The following is a 17,377-nucleotide window of genomic DNA, read 5'->3' as shown; positions in this document are numbered from 1 at the left end:
GTGTTCTTCCTTTTTTGCAAGACTGTAGTTTTATAAACTACTTTGGTATGGAAGATCTCTTTAATATACAGTACATACTGATTTTAGCCACAAAAAACTCAACAAAATGCATCCTAAGATCTTCACTATCTTTGATATGAGTAATTACTGTAAATTTGTATTGCTTACGTTAAGATAATCATGTTCTGTCTAGAATATAAAGCATGAAGATAATGTACGTGTTGTATCTTGTATTAAGGTTCAGAGATATTTAAAAATAAAGCTATTTTTAAAATTCTGTTGCAGCTGCTTGTTTAGAGTGGGGAATTAACAAATACAAATGTTTTACATTTATGTGAATAAATTTGAAGAAAATAAAAAACAAAACTATACACAGAGTTCTTCTGTAATTTAGCACTGAAGTTCTATTTGTTAGAATGCTCTATAAAGACCACAATTTTAGTTCATTTAAGGGGCTTTAGTTCTAATCTGGTTATTGTGCTTGCCATTGGAGACGTTGAAGGTTGCGTTTATGATTCAGACCAATGCTGAACAAAACTGGCTGGGTGTATAAGTACATAACAATGTTGATATACTGAACAATTAAGAGAACCTGTTCACCTGAAATATTAACATAGTTGCCTACGTAAATGTAATGGGACCTGCAATTCATACAGGGTAGGACTGGGCCGGCAGGACACTGGGAAAAAACCCGGTGGGCCCCGCCGGCCCAGGACCACTCACTGCTGGCAGAGCCTTGCTCCTTTCTGACCTCCCCCCGCCGCATGAGGAAGTAACGTGCATTGAAGAAGGTACGTGCTGGAGGGGGACAGAGTGCTCTGGGGGATTTGTGGTGGGGGCCAGAGTGTGCAAGGGGGATCTGTGGCGGGGGGTCAATGTGGGTGGCAGAGGGGGGAGTCCGGGGGTCTTGAGGGTGATGGAGGGGGGGTCAGCAAGCGTAAGGGGTATTTGTGGTGGGGGTCCATGCGGGTGGTGCAGAAGCGGGATCGGGAAGCGTGCACGTGGGGGGTCAGAGGCCTGTGCGAGTGTATGAGGGTCGGGGCCCAAGTCCAACGCTGAATTCATATAATGACAATACTGGCCAAATCAATAGATACTTCTACTTCTTTACAGGGGAACTGTCACAAAACTATAGCTGTCTGCCTGATTGGACACACAATACCATAATGCTAGGTTTCCTAATTTTTTCAGCGTTTTGCAAACATTCCTTTAATAACTTAAAATTGCAACCTCACTTGGTTGCCTATAATTAAGGGTTTTAGGGTAGAACTACATGGGCGATTTCGGTGCGCGTCCATCCGTTCCAACATGACTGTCTTGTAAAGACCCAATGCAGCGGTCGCATCCGATAGTCATGTCGTGTCGGATACAATCAGCTTATACGTATATCTGTTTTACTTAGATCCGATTTTGAGCTTTTGACGTGACACCTTCACTTCCTTGCGTCACGTCGGAACGAATGGATGCGCACCGAAATCGCCCGTGTAGTTCTACCCTTATACCTGAAAAGCTTAGGCCTTTGGACCACAGCCACTACTTTTAATACATGAATAAAGGACTGATTTTAATTCCGGAGAAGGAGTGCAGCTTGTTCCCTTTTCTTTTTTCATTCAATCACTTGCATCTCTCTTTGCAATCTATAGCTGACTGTTTATTGTTGCAGGCTTTACATAAATCTTTGGAACATGAGTTTCTACCACCTCATTCCTCCCTATACACGTGCGATAATGAAAACCTCTTTACAGTGTGTGCTGAGTAAACCTATTGTAGAGAAACTGCCTGTCTGAGCTTGTCACTGGCTATGACTTGATGAGTGAGAGCTACTGTCTGCCTGGCATTGTGGCCATCAGCGCTAATAATTAAGTGCTATTGATGAAAAGAAGGCAGGCAAATTTATTGCATAAGTGTACAGTCATTTACACCATTACTTGTACTGGTGGCTGCTGTTTTGGAAGGACTACGTGATAGCCTACGCTTGTGTTGTGGGAGCTGAGGACCTGCAGTGGTGCAACTCTTTTTTTCCTTTATACTATCATTGTGTCTGCCCGATTGTATTTATCTATAGTGCTTAGCTACTGATTAGGGATGTAGCGAACGGCGGAAAAAATGTTCGCGAACATATTCGCGAACTTGCGTCAAAAATGCGAACGGTTCGCGAACGTTGCGAACCCCATAGACTTCAATGGGAAGGCGAATTTTAAAAGCTAGAAAAGACATTTCTGGCCAGAAAAATGATTTTAAAGTTGTTTAAAGGGTGCAACGACCTGGACAGTGGCATGCCAGAGGGGGATCAAGGGCAAAAATGTATCTGAAAAATACATTGTTGACACAGCGCTGCGTTTTGTGCTGTAAAGGGCAGAAATCACACTACGTCACTCAGGTGATGTTTCTGGACACGGAATGTGAAAAAGCTCACACAGCTAGGTGGCACTTGGTTAAAGACTGGGCAAACAATGCCTGCAAGGGCAACGTATACAGTAGTGGATACGGAATATATTATTGCTGCTGTAAAAACATCACTCAGGTGATGTTCACGGACACGGAATTATTATTGTTATTTAGACAGAATGTGAAAAAGCTCACACAGCTAGGTGGCACTTGCATACCTCCCAACTGTCCCTCTTTTGACCACTCAACCCCCTGTCCCTCTTTTGTACTGGAAAGTCCCTCTTTTCTCTGAACTGAACAGCCAGAAAAAAAACAGTTTCTAACTTAATTAGCTTTTGGCAGAGAGCTCAGAACAGCTAACAGGTGCAAATAAGATACTTTGTAACAATTTTGACTCTGGTTGGTGCTGGTAGTGGTGAACTACTAGGAGGAGCAGCACACCAGTCCCACTCCCCAACACAGCTAGACTAATAGCACTGGGCTCTTACAGTAGCAAAGTAAAAAAAACAAAAAAGAAAATAAAAGCAGTCCTTACAAGGACTATTGGGTTACAGGCAGCAGTCAGCAGATGAGAGATCAGCAGCAGGACAGCTGCCCACAGCAGCTACATACAGAGCACTGCAGTAGAAGGTAGATTACTAGCCAGCAAAGCTACCTAACCTAAAATGTCCATCAAATCCTTGCAGAGTTCTGTAAAGGGCAGAAATCACAATACATTTGTAAACTCGTGTAATAAACTGCTTTAAAACGTCCGGCGTCTACATGCCAATCAAGTCGTGTAAAGGTTACAGCCTGTTCACACGCAAAGACAAAACGCGGCGCTTACTGCAACGCAAAAAAACGCAAAGAGCTTTAATGAATGATACCGTCAAGTGAGCAAATAATAGTTTTTAATTACTAGTTGCTTGTCACCTCCAGGATTTTCGTCCTGTTGGTGGCAATATTTCTGTAGTGGTGTGTTTAGCAGTCACCATGCTTGTGCGCACGTGCACGGTCAGGCAGAGGTAATTCAATGTACAGTGAAGTGAACCAAAAAACACTGATTCTGCAGTGTGGGCCCAGTTTTGGTCTACTTTATTGATCACCTGCGGTGACCATAAAAGATGCGATTTTGCCACTGTTGCAGAACCCTGAAAAATTAGGCATGTGTACTTTCCTGAAAAATTATGGTTTTTTTGTCGCAGCCACTGAAGCACAGAGGCCAGAAAAAATATGCCATATAAATGCTGAAAATATTAATTTTTTTTTGTCGCAGCCACTGAAGCACAGAGGCCAGAAAAAATATGCTATATAAATGCTAAAAATATACATTTTTTTTGTCGCAGCCACTGAAGCACAGAGGCCAGAAAAAATATGCCATATAAATGCTGAAAATATTATTTTTTTTTGTCGCAGCCACTGAAGCACAGAGGCCAGAAAAAATATGCCATGTAAATGCTAAAAATATAAAAAAAATTTGTCGCAGCCACTGAAGCACAGAGGCCAGAAAAAATATGCCATATAAATGCTGAAAATATATATTTTTTTGGTTGCAGCCACTGAAGCACAGAGGCCAGAAAAACTCAGGATTTACCTGTCCAAAAAGTTTTGATTAAAATGAAACCAGTAGGGTTTGCACCCTAGTTTGTAACGGTGACGGAGGGAGGAGGACGCTAAAGGACAGCTGTGTGTGGAGTCATGCGGCGTGCAGAGAAGGACAGCTGCATGGGGAGTCAGAACAAGTCTTCCGGCGTGCAGTAACCCTCCGAGATCCATGCCTCGTTCATTTTAATAAAGGTCAGGTAATCCACACTTTTGTGACCTAGGCGAGTTCTCTTCTCAGTTACAATCCCTCCTGCTGCACTGAAGGTCCTTTCTGAGAGGACACTTGAGGCGGGGCAAGACAAGAGGTTCATGGCAAATTGTGACAGCTCTGGCCACAGATCAAGCCTGCGCACCCAGTAGTCCAGGGGTTAATCGCTCCTCAGAGTGTCGATATCTGCAGTTAATGCCAGGTAGTCCGCTACCTGCCGGTCGAGGCGTTCTTTGAGGGTGGATCCAGAAGGGTTCTGGCGCTGCCTTGGACTGAAAAACCTTTGCATGTCTGACGTTACAGAGTGGCCAAAGTGCATTGTCCTTGCAGGTGCGCTCGTGGCAGGATTACTGGCACCTCTGCCCCTGGAATGTTGATGAGTTCCTGAAGTGACATCACCCTTAAAAGCATTGTACAACATGTTTTGCAGGCTGGTTTGTAAATGCAGCATCCTTTCGGACTTGTGGTACGTTGGTAACATTTCTGCCACTTTATGCTTGTACCGAGGGTCTAGTAGTGTTGCGACCCAGTACAGGTCCTTCTTCTTAAGCCTCTTGATACGGGGGTCCTTCAACAGGCATCACAGCATGAAAGACCCCATTCTCACAAGGTTGGATGCAGAGGTATCCATCTCCGCTTCCTCGTTATCAAGGACTACATCATCCACGGTCTCCTCCGCCCAGCCACGTACAAGACCAGGGGTCCCCAAAAGGTCACCACAAGCCCCCTGGGAAGCCTGCTCCTGTTGGTCCTCCTCCTCCACAAAGCCACCTTCCTCCTCTGACTCCACTTCTGACACCTCTCCCTGCATTGCAGCAGGTGCCTGGGCTCGTTCTGGTGATTCCGACCAGAAATCGTGCGCTTCCTGCTCCTCGTCACGCTGGTCTACAGCCTCATCTGTCACTCGTCGCACGGCATGCTCCAGGAAGAAAGCAAAGGGTATTAGGTCGCTGATGGTGCCTTCGGTGCGACTGACCATGTTTGTAACCTCTTCAAAATGGCGCATGAGCTTGCAGGCATCGCGCATAAGCACCCAGTAACGGGGGAAAAAAATCCCCAGCTCTGCAGATCCAGTCCTACCACCCAGTTCAAACAGGTATTCATTGACGGCTCTTTGTTGTTGCAGCAGACGTTCAAACATGAGGAGCGTTGAATTCCAGCGAGTCTGGCTGTCGCAAATTAAACGCCTGACTGGCATGTTGTACCGCTGCTGAATGTCAGCAAGGCGTGCCATGGCTGTGTAGGAACGTCTGAAATGGGCCGACACCTTCCTGGACTGCCTGAGAATGTCCTGGAATCCTGGGTACTTCGAGACAAAACGTTGGACTATTAAATTCAGAACATGTGCCATGCAGGGCACATGTGTTAAATTGCCCAGTCTCAGTGCTGCCAACAGATTGCTTCCGTTGTTACACACCACTTTTCCGATCTTCAGTTGGTGTGGGGTCAGCCAACGATCGGCCTGTGACTGCAGAGTTGACAGGAGTACAGATCCGGTATGGTTTCTGCTTTCCAGGCACGTCATCCCCAAGACAGCATGACAACGGCGTACCTGGCACGTCGAATAGCCTAGGGGGAGCTGGGGGTGCACAGGTGTGGAGGAGGAGGACCCAGCAGCAGAGGAGGAGGAAGCAGAGGAAGAAGACGAGGTAGAGAGCGAAGGAGGAGTAGAGGTGGTGGCAGAACCGCGTGCAATCCGTGGCTGTGACACCAACTCCACTGTTGTTGTTGAGCCACGCATTCCCTGCTTCCCAGCCATAAGCAAGTTCACCCAGTGGGCAGTGTAGGTGACATACCTGCCCTGACCATGCTTGGAGGACCATGCGTCAGTAGTCATATGGACCTTTGCCCCAACACTAAGTGACAGAGATGCGGTGACTTGGCTCTGCACATGGTGGTACAGGTGTGGTATTCCCTTCTTGGAAAAAAAATTGCGGCTGGGTACCTTCCACTGCGGTGTCCCAATTGCTACAAATTTGCGGAAGGCCTCAGAGTCCACCAGCTGGTATGGTAAAAGCTGGCGGGCTAAGAGTGCAGACAAGCCAGCTGTCAGACGCCAAGCAAGGGGGTGACTCGCAGACATTAGCTTCTTACGCTCAAACATGGCCCTCACAGAAACTTGGCTGGGGGCAGATGACTGGGAACTGGTGGTCAAGGTGGAAGGCGGAGTGGAGGGTGGTTCAGATGGGTCAAGGACAGCAGAGGTAGAGCAGTAAGATGCTGGACCAGAAGGAGGGTGGCTTTTAGTTTGTCTGCTGCCTTTGAGGTGTTGCTCCCATAGTGCTTTGTGCTTGCCGTTCATGTGCCTTCGCATAGAAGTTGTACCTATGTGGGTGTTGGGCTTCCCAAGACTCAGTTTCTGACTGCACTCATTGCAAATTACAACGCTTTTGTCAGAGGCACACACATTAAAAAAATCCCACACTGCTGAGCTTTTTGAAGCTGGCAATCTGGCGGTAACAGTAGAAGTTGGCGGCAATGGCGGGTGCGTTGGCCGGCTGACCACAGGTGCCGATACATGTTGTTGACCTACTGTTCCCTGCGAGCTGTCCTCCCTGCTTCTTCTAAGTCTTATTCTCCTCCTGCCTCTCTGACTCTCCGTCTCTCCATCTGAACTATCCTCCTCTTGCTCTCTTCTACTGGGCACCCACAAAACATCAATCTCCTCATCATCATTCTCCTCAGATGCATCAATTTCTTCTAACAGCTCACAGAAGGAAGCAGCAGCGGGGACCTCCTCATCACTCATTATGTCCATCTCTGTTGTGTTGTCTGCCAGAATTATATCTGGTGTAACGTCCTCATCTCCTTCATCTTCTTCTGCCAATAATGGTTGCGCATCACTCAGTTCAAGAAACTCATGTGTAAATAACTCCTCTGACTCCAGTGAAGAAGGGGCGCCGGTGGTGGAGGAAGTGTTACGTGGGGTGCCCATAGCAGAGGAGGATGAGGATGTTGTGGCAAAGTTAGAAACGGTAGAGGATGGGGTGTGCTGCGTAAGCCAGTCAACTACCTCTTCAGCATTTTGGGAGTTCAGGGTAATTGCCTTTGTAAAACTGGGCAATTTCCTAGGGCCACAGGATAGCATAGCAGCACGGCCCCTAGTGCCTCTGCGTGGCGGCCTGCCTTTGCCTGGCATTTTTTTTAAAACAACAACAACTCAGGTGATGTTTCTGGAGACGGTATTATTATTGATATTTAGACAGAATGTGAAAAAGCTCACACAGCTAGGTGGCAGTTGTTTGAAGAACACACTGGGCAAACAATGCCTGCAAGGTCAACATATACACTACAGCAGTGGATACGGAATATATTATTGCTGCTTGGAAAACGTCACTCAGGTGGTGTTTCTGGAGACGGTATTATTATTGATATTTAGACAGAATGTGAAAAAGCTCACACAGCTAGGCGGCAGTTGTTTGAAGAACACACTGGGCAAACAATGCCTGCAAGGTCAACATATACACTACAGCAGTGGATACGGAATATATTATTGCTGCTTGGAAAACGTCACTCAGGTGGTGTTTCTGGAGACGGTATTATTATTGATATTTAGACAGAATGTGAAAAAGCTCACACAGCTAGGCGGCAGTTGTTTGAAGAACACACTGGGCCAACAATGCCTGCAAGGTCAACGTATACACTACAGCAGTGGATACGGAATATATTATTGCTGCTTGGAAAACGTCACTCAGGTGGTGTTTCTGGAGACGGTATTATTATTGATATTTAGACAGAATGTGAAAAAGCTCACACAGCTAGGCGGCAGTTGTTTGAAGAACACACTGGGCAAACAATGCCTGCAAGGTCAACGTATACACTACAGCAGTGGATACGGAATATATTATTGCTGCTTGGAAAACGTCACTCAGGTGGTGTTTCTGGAGACGGTATTATTATTGATATTTAGACAGAATGTGAAAAAGCTCACACAGCTAGGTGGCAGTTGTTTGAAGAACACACTGGGCAAACAATGCCTGCAAGGTCAACGTATACACTACAGCAGTGGATACGGAATATATTATTGCTGCTTGGAAAACGTCACTCAGGTGGTGTTTCTGGAGACGGTATTATTATTGATATTTAGACAGAATGTGAAAAAGCTCACACAGCTAGGCGGCAGTTGTTTGAAGAACACACTGGGCAAACAATGCCTGCAAGGTCAACATATACACTACAGCAGTGGATACGGAATATATTATTGCTGCTTGGAAAATGTCACTCAGGTGGTGTTTCTGGAGACGGTATTATTATTGATATTTAGACAGAATGTGAAAAAGCTCACACAGCTAGGCGGCAGTTGTTTGAAGAACACACTGGGCAAACAATGCCTGCAAGGTCAACGTATACACTACATCAGTGGATACGGAATATATTATTGCTGCTTGGAAAACGTCACTCAGGTGGTGTTTCTAGAGACGGTATTATTATTGATATTTAGACAGAATGTGAAAAAGCTCACACAGCTAGGCGGCAGTTGTTTGAAGAACACACTGGGCAAACAATGCCTGCAAGGTCAACGTATACACTACAGCAGTGGATACGGAATATATTATTGCTGCTTGGAAAACGTCACTCAGGTGGTGTTTCTGGAGACGGTATTATTATTGATATTTAGACAGAATGTGAACAAGCTCACACAGCTAGGTGGCAGTTGTTTGAAGAACACACTGGGCAAACAATGCCTGCAAGTGCACTACTATTGGTGCACTACTATGAAGCACAGCAAACAGCACTGAACAGTTAAAGAACAGTAAGATAAGTAAAATAAAAAAATATATATATGTATATTAAAAAAAAAAAATTACTCTGGTTGGTGCTGAACTACTAGGAGCAGCACACCAGTCCCACTCCCCAACACAGCTAGACTAATAGCACTGGGCTCTTATAGTAGCAAAGTAAAAAAACAAAAAAGAAAATAAAAGCAGTCTTTACAAGGACTATTGGGTTACAGGCAGCAGTCAGCAGATGAGAGATCAGCAGCAGGACAGCTGCCCACAGCAGCTACATACAGAGCACTGCAGTAGAAGGTAGATTACTAGCCAGCAAAGCTACCTAACCTAAAATGTCCCTCAAATCCCTGCAGAGTTCTGTCCCTACAATACAGAGCAGTATCAAGTAGATTACTAGCCAGCAAAGTTACTATCAACTGTCCCTCAAATCACTAACAGCTCTCTCCCTACACTAGCTCTTCCAAGCACACACAGGCAGAATGAAAAAACGCTGCAGGGCTTCAGTTTATATATGGAAGGGGAGTGGTCCAGGGGGTGTGGGGGTGGTCCAGGAGGGAGAGCTTCCTGATTGGCTGCCATGTATCTGCTGGTCTGGGGTGAGAGGTCAAAAATAAGCGCCAGCTAAGGCGAACCCAAATTGGCGAACGTCGTGCGCATTCGCGAACATTCGGCGGACGCGAACAGTCGATGTTTGCGCGAATTAGTTCGCGGGCGAACAGTCCGCGACATCCCTACTACTGATGCAAGTTAATCGGTACCTCTATAGCACACTGTAATGACATATGAGTCGCCCTGGATGTGGGCTGGGGACACTGGTCAGGTTAAAGGAAACTCTTTTGCTGATGTAGAATATAGGCCTGGCCACAATTGAACATGGACCATTTAAAAAAGAATGGAAAAGGGGGTGAGTGTGATTATTAAAGTTTTGCTGAAAAGCAGTGCCTGTTCTGTTACACACAGGATAGGTATTAGAATAAAGAGGAAAATGAAATGTAAGGATCGGCCAACTTATGCGAGTCAATGGGAGGCTGAATTGGATATGACTTTTAATGATTCTGATTGGGCCTACATCTTCCAAACTAATTCCCGCTGTTCTATCAGAAATAAATATCAAGAGTACTCCATTAAATTGTTATCACGGTGGTATAGAACTCCTGTGAGGCTGAAACAAATGGGTCTGGTTCCAGACGATTTATGCTGGAGGTGTAGGATGGAAAGGGGAACTCTATCACATATTTGGCTTAATTGTTCGGTGTTAAACTCCTTTTGGTTACATATATTGTCAGATTGTAAAAGTATAACTGGAGTCCAACTACCCAAATCCCCGTTGGCCCTACTGCTGCTGCATCAAATTGAGTCTTATGACCCTTCAAGCACAAAATTATTGGTACAGCTACTGATGGCAGCAAAGTCACTAATCCCAATACATTGGAGGAGGCCAAAGCCACCTACTAGAGTAGTGGAATAAAGTGGTGAGTGAGATTTACCGAATGGAGTTGACAGCATATATAAATAATACCCATGAGAGATTTGCGACCACATGGTTCTTGTGGATGCAATTTATAGAAAATAAAGGAGATACAAGTGCCCATTGACATGCTGCAGCCTGAGAGTTTTACTGTATATTTTAGGTTATTTTATATGGACATATTGCCTTGCCTTATATATATATTTTTTTCTTTTCTTTTTTCTTTTTCTTGTATTTTATTTCTTGATCTTGAAGTATATAACGTTGAGAGTCATTGCAGTTATTGAAATAATGTTTATTGGTGCAATGAGATACATGTAACAAATGCTTTTATGCAACTATGTCAACAATTTTTTATTTCAACACGTTTTGAATAAGGAAAAAAAGAATAAAGAGGAAAAGAAAAGTAGACTCGCATCAAGGTCGGGGGGAGACGTTGTTCACCTAATACTGGCCGTTCCTTCACTTTAGCTCCAGCCACAGGACTAAGCATCCAGAAAGCATTGTTATTCAATTATTATGTATATATGGATAGCCTTCCCATGTGGTTATATCATTTGGTTTGTCTTTTGAAAGAATACAATCTATCTGGTAATCCATATACTGAACTATATTACTGATGTGTTGCTGCTGATCTATTGCTTAAACCTATGTGACAAGGTGTGTCCAGGTTTATATAGAAGACTAGACATTAAGCCCGTTAAATTAACGGGCGCTAGAACATATGTAGTCAAACATTTATAAAAACAGACTGACACAGGGACTGGACGAATTCGCCAGAGACGGTCCGTGGGGCACATGCGCAGTAGCGCAATCCCACGGACACATGGACTGGACGCAGAGACACTTCAACTTTATTATATAGGATAACCTGAATGTGACTTTTTGATTATCTTTAATCATTCATCGATTGATATTAATTGAGTGGCTATAGAGATGTAGTATCAGCAGGGGACGCTTCCGCTTCTGATGAAGTGACTGGTGTAGTCACAAAAACCGTGCTCTCCCCTGCCCGTTTTAACTAATTGTATGCTTTAAATGCACTAATAAAGTTTGGATTTTATGAAGATACCAAGTTTGGTAGTAGGTTCCAGTATGTTTTGGTGATGAGATCAGAAGATGCTACCTCAATGCTTTCTGGATGATTAGAATAGAGAGGGAAATTTTTGCATTGCAATTTGGTGAGAGTATTCCTTTATCCGTTGGCTCTAAGGATAGGAGATGTATTTGTGCATTCTTTCGTAATAAAACCTAAGAAAATTCTAATGAATCTTTGATCTGACCAGATGGCATATTTCCAATCACTTGCTTTATTGTTCCTGTGGTCATGACTCTCTTTCACCCCACTCAGATTTCTTTTGTTTTTTTCAGAAGCTGGCAATAACTGCTCTACCATAGATTTTGTCAAACCATAAAAACCAAAATATTCTATTCAGTACTGAATTTTGCAGCAATCTGACACACAGTAGCTTTTCCAGTTTTTTAACACATTTCCTGTTAACGCTTTAGTCTCCTCCAGTTGCCTTCAGCTTTTTGCATATATTCTAAGAAAATCTTAGATGCAGTTTCACGTTATATACATCACCTACCATAATTTTAATTATTTAGGCAAAGATATAAGCAGAAGTCTGTAAACTAATTACAAATCGATTGTATACTTTATACTAAAGGTATTCATTCACCTGTGTAAGGAAAGGTTTATGCATGATATGTAATTATGGAGATTCTCACAAGGTAAATGCTAAGATTCATTGATTATATGCTCATGTAACTGCATGTCACAAGAATTATTTTGCTTTGCTGTTTTAATCTTAACCCCACGCATATATTTAAATATTATACTATACCAATATTTCAAGTAGGCATATCCCAGTGCATATCCCTAAACTAGAATTTATTTAAAAAATTATGTCAGACAAATATGGGTCCGAAGATTTAAAATATCTCAGGTCTTCGGATTTCGTATAATGTAATGTTGCCCTGCACTGGTGTTTTTGCTTCAGAAACTCTACTATAGTTTGTGTAAACAAGTTTTGTTTTCCCATCAGCAGTCATTAAAGTACAGGATACATAACATATAAAGTAGAATCTAGTGATGGGTAAATACATTCGCCAGACGCAATTTCGCAGTGAATTTCCGTGTTTTGCCGCCAGCGAATAAATTCTGAAGGGAAACTGCAGGGAAAATTGCGCATGTAAAAATTTTCGTGTGTCAAAATTGTTCAGACACCCATTAACTTTAATGCATGTGGACAAAATAAGCGCGCGTATAAAAAATTTGGTGGGCGTCGAAATTGACGCACTTCAAAATAATTTTGATGCCCATTGACTTCAATGCATTTCGCCTTCTTCGGCATTTCGCTATTTCGCGGGAAATTTGTGAATTTTTCGGCGAAGCTAATTCATCATCATAATTCATTGCCTATCACTAGTAGATTCCCATTGTATACTACACTACAGAACGTTTCTGTTATCTGCTGTGTATCCTATATCTTTTCTCTTTTTTCAGCTTTTAATGGCTGCCCCCATGACTACACAGTGGCTTGTTTATTTAAAATATAGCAGTGTTTCTGAAGCAAACACATCAGTTTTAACAGTGCAGAGCAGTATTATATTTTAATTACTTTAAAGTACTTTAATTTTAAATGTTACTGTTCCTTTAACATGTTTCTATTCACAGTACAATATAAAAAAAAGATATACACTATAAAAAAGCAAGCTATAGTCTGTAGAAGTCTGTAGAATATTCAAAAGCAAGCAAATACATGTGCTGTGCCTCACATCTACTGTACTTGATATCTGTATCTGCTGATTTTGCTGATTTTGAAGATGTTGACACTAAAGGCAAAATATCCTATACTGTAGGTGAACCTTTCTTGTTCTGAGAACTTTTGGACAGATACGTATGAGTGATCATATTTGTTGCGTTGTGCCTGTGGCAAAACACACCTAATATCAGGTAAAACATCAGGTGATTCATAGTATGTCATAAGCTGGATGAGAGGAGAAAAATGTACAAAGAAAAACAGTAAGAAAAGTAAATTGACACTCCCTGGTGTGAGAATAAAATATATGCATTCATTTTTAGATACTGTATACTGTATTTAGTTCCAGGTGTGGAATACATTCATGTGCATAGCCAGTGACAATATCATCTTTCAAATGAGCAAACTGAATTTTTAACAGACATGAACACTCAGCAAAATGAAAAGCAAACAAGTTCTATATACATCGTATCATATTGTCTCAATAGCAGCAAAATATTGGCAACTTGCCTTGGATTTGAGAAGTTGAATTTGATATACAAATGCTATGTAAGGATACCTGGTGGTCTAATGGGGCGGCGGTGACGCCAGCCACATTCCCTGAGGAGTTGCCCACAGCCATTGTCCTCTTCTTCGCATTAATGAATGTGGCAAGATGTGCGCACATCCTTTTTGTTTCGGCGATCCGTGTGATGTCATCTCGCTTGGTGCGAAGTTCTGGGTTTAGGGATACCAAACTGGACATCCAAATGTGACATCCTACTGTGATGTGAAAACCCTATAGGTAAGCAACAAAGCATCAGATCCTTGGACAACCACTGGTTTTAAAGGGAAACGATACCCCCAAAATTAATACTTAGGCAACATGGCCCATGATACCCACGACGGGGAAGCCTGCCGCGGGATTCTTCATCCTGTATCCTGATGTGCACTCTGTAGTTCTGCTGGGTTTACAAGCAATGGCTTGTGATGTCATCATACTTTTGAATATTTTTGAAAATTTGAATATTTAAAAAGGCCTCGTCCAGTTTTTCTTGCCCAACGTAAGGTCTATTTCTATAGTTCCTGGGGGCATTTTCTGTGTGTTCCTGATCTGTTCTTGACCCTGCCTGTCCCTGACCATGTCGAGTTTGCTGCCTGTCCTGACCCTTGCCTGTGTACTGACAACTCTCTTGGATCCTGCCTTGTACTGCAATATTGATGTGTTTAACTCGGCCTGTGACCTCGTCTACTCTCTCTCGTCTCTTAAATCTGTACTGCTCTTTCCGATTGGTATCGACCTGGCCTGTCCCTCAACCACGCTTCTTTTTCTCCTTTCCAGTACTACGTTTGGTTCCCTTGCCTGCCAAGAACTCTCTCCCTAGTACTCTCACATTGAGACCTGGTGGCACCTGAGTAGTGGAGGGCTCCTCCCAAAGCTGAATGTGGTTGTTATAGGCGGAAGACTGAGCAGCGACCAGGACCTTGGTTTTAGTTCTGGGTTTGGAACTCCAGCCGTAACAGCTGCCCTTATTTTTTAAAATGGCAATTTTCTATTTATGATTACCCAATGGCACATACTACCAAAAAAGTATATTATTATGAACATAGGGGTCTGTTTACTAAAGTGCGTTAAAAATATTCGCACAATATATAGACAGAATTTTCGCCAAATATGTTATCGCCAGTTTACTAACCTGCGGTAAATATAAATTTGCGAATTTTCTTGCGCAAGAATAATTGTTCGCCAGTTATCGCATTCGCTGAAAATAACGCTACGTACACATTAACGCATGGTTTACTAAACAGCGAAATGTGCTAAAGACAAAATTAATGCCAGAATATTCGCAAACTTTTACCGCCATCTATGTAGTGGCGTAAAAGTATTTTTTTCGCCAGAAAATTCTCAAGGGGCAGGAAATATCCCATAATACTGTTTTTTTTACCCATCATTCTTTGCTGACAGGAGAGAGAGATCTGTAGCTATTGCTGACAGGATCTTTTGGCTTCTGCTTCTGTCTGCTGCAACAGCAGCAGTTTCAGCTCAGAGGTGTATAATTGGCAGCGGCATCACAGTCCAAGGATTCGTCAGCCTCTACGCTTTTTTGTTTCATTGTTATTGGCTACATTAAACTGTGCATTTCTATGAAGCAAAGAGATTGACTGGTATCATTTCTTGTTCCTATAATTCTATTGACAGAAGGGTTTATATGATGCAGACATGTTTGATTGGTTACTCTGGTAATGTTGTTGGATGGTATAATCATCAGTCAATAAAGTTTATGAGTTTTGAAGATGCATTTCTGGCCATAAATGTCACAGTAAAAATTGCCACAAGAACCGCCATAAAACAAGACTATTTTATACCATAAATATTCGCAAAAACGTAATTTTTCGCCAGAAAATTCGCAACTCGCTAAAATTACCGCTAACGTAAGCTGGTTCCTTAACGTAGTTACCGCAAGTGATCGCAATGACTTCTGAGCGCATCGCTGTTTAGTAAACTTAGTCGCTGCGAATATTCTGGCATAAAAATATTCTCAGCGATAACATGCGGAAACTTAAAGTCAGATTTACCGCACTTTAGTAAACGGACCCCTATGTGTTTATTTATACACAACAGGGTTTTACATATGAGCTGTGTTATGCAAATATACTGTATTTTTTATAGAGATCTACAATGTGGATATGGGGATATAGTTTTCCTTTAAAACCAGTTGAGGTTCAAAAGTGTGATATTGAAACTGTTACTTGCTCTTGACTGGGATATTCTGGCTGTTTTCTCATCAAAGACAAGAGATCCTCAGCATTCACCCACATACATAGACATATTCTATGGAAATTAAAAGGGCTTATTTATGAATACAAATGCAGGTAAGCAGTAGCTCCATTGTTCCTCAGCATCAGTAGTAGCACTGCACGTGATTTGCAAGTGGAAGTGGGACTAACCCAGCAGCAACAATAAAAACTATGCAGATGAGCATCAAGTGGCTTTAGACGCAAGTGCAATTAAAGAATGGTTTCAAGTCATGTGACTGAAGCTGCACTTGCTTTTAATAAATGAATCCTAAAGAAAATTTGTATATCAAGCTATTATTAAACAAAGTTTGTCATTGATTTATGTTTGCATATGTATTTAATCCCCCCATTTTAATATTTTGTAGAATTATCTTGTGCAACAATAACAAACAATAACAAATTGGACAGCAAATTGTCACCATTAGAAATATTTCCAAATACATTTTTATGATGTTAGTCAAGCATAATAAACTTTACTCACACTATATAAATTATTTCAATCTTGTTTCTTGTAGTCTTGGAATTGACAATCACGTGAAACAGGCAGCAGCCATTTTGTGGGCACTGTTATTAAGGCAAGCTTTAGATCATGCCAAAATCTTGTTTATGCACCAGAATGGGCAACCTGATGCCCATACAAGGAAAGAAGTTCACTGGCAATCAGGTAATGCTAGCAGAGTGAAACCCTTGCTTTAAATTTACAATTTACTCCTTTATCAAGGGGTTGTCGCCGAAACGTTGCATGCCTCACTAAATAAATTTAAAGCAAAGGTTTCAGCCTGCTAGCATTACCTCCGTGCCATTGAACTTCTTTCCTTGATTGTTGAGGGGTTTGCCGATCCCCCATTCTACTGAGCACCAGGGACTCAAGTTCCAGGAGGGACAGGGTGTGAGTTTGTAGTTGAATAATTGGAACCTGATGCCCATGCCATGCACTGACTACACATTTAGATGGCGAGGAGGGAGTGGTAATGTGAAGTGTGGAATAATATCTAGTAAATGTAGAACGGAAAGTAATTGCATGTCCCGCCTCTATGCCTAAGGCAAAGAGGAGGGGCAGGCAATATATGATTGACAGCTGGGAGTTTCAAACGAGTATATAACAGATAGAGATATGTTAATAAAACAAAAAAATTTGAGTTTGATGTTTCATTTTAAAAGGACTTTTATATTACAGCTTTTTATGTTTGGGTGACAGATCCCCTTTAAGTCTCTGCTGATAAAAAGCAGCCCTACACCATAATGCTATAATGCTACCACTGTATACAATATATATATATATATATATATATATATATATATATATATATATATATATATATATATATATATATATATATATATATATATATATATATATATATAGTTTTTTGAGATGTGCACATTTTAAACACTTTAAACTGAAAAATATTTGCTAAAAACAATAAAGATGGTGGGGGATTCACTATCTTAC

This window comes from Xenopus laevis, chromosome 5S, assembly GCF_017654675.1.
Source record: "Xenopus laevis strain J_2021 chromosome 5S, Xenopus_laevis_v10.1, whole genome shotgun sequence".
Lineage (NCBI taxonomy): Eukaryota > Metazoa > Chordata > Amphibia > Anura > Pipidae > Xenopus > Xenopus laevis.
Note: the sequence above shows the minus strand (reverse complement) of the source record.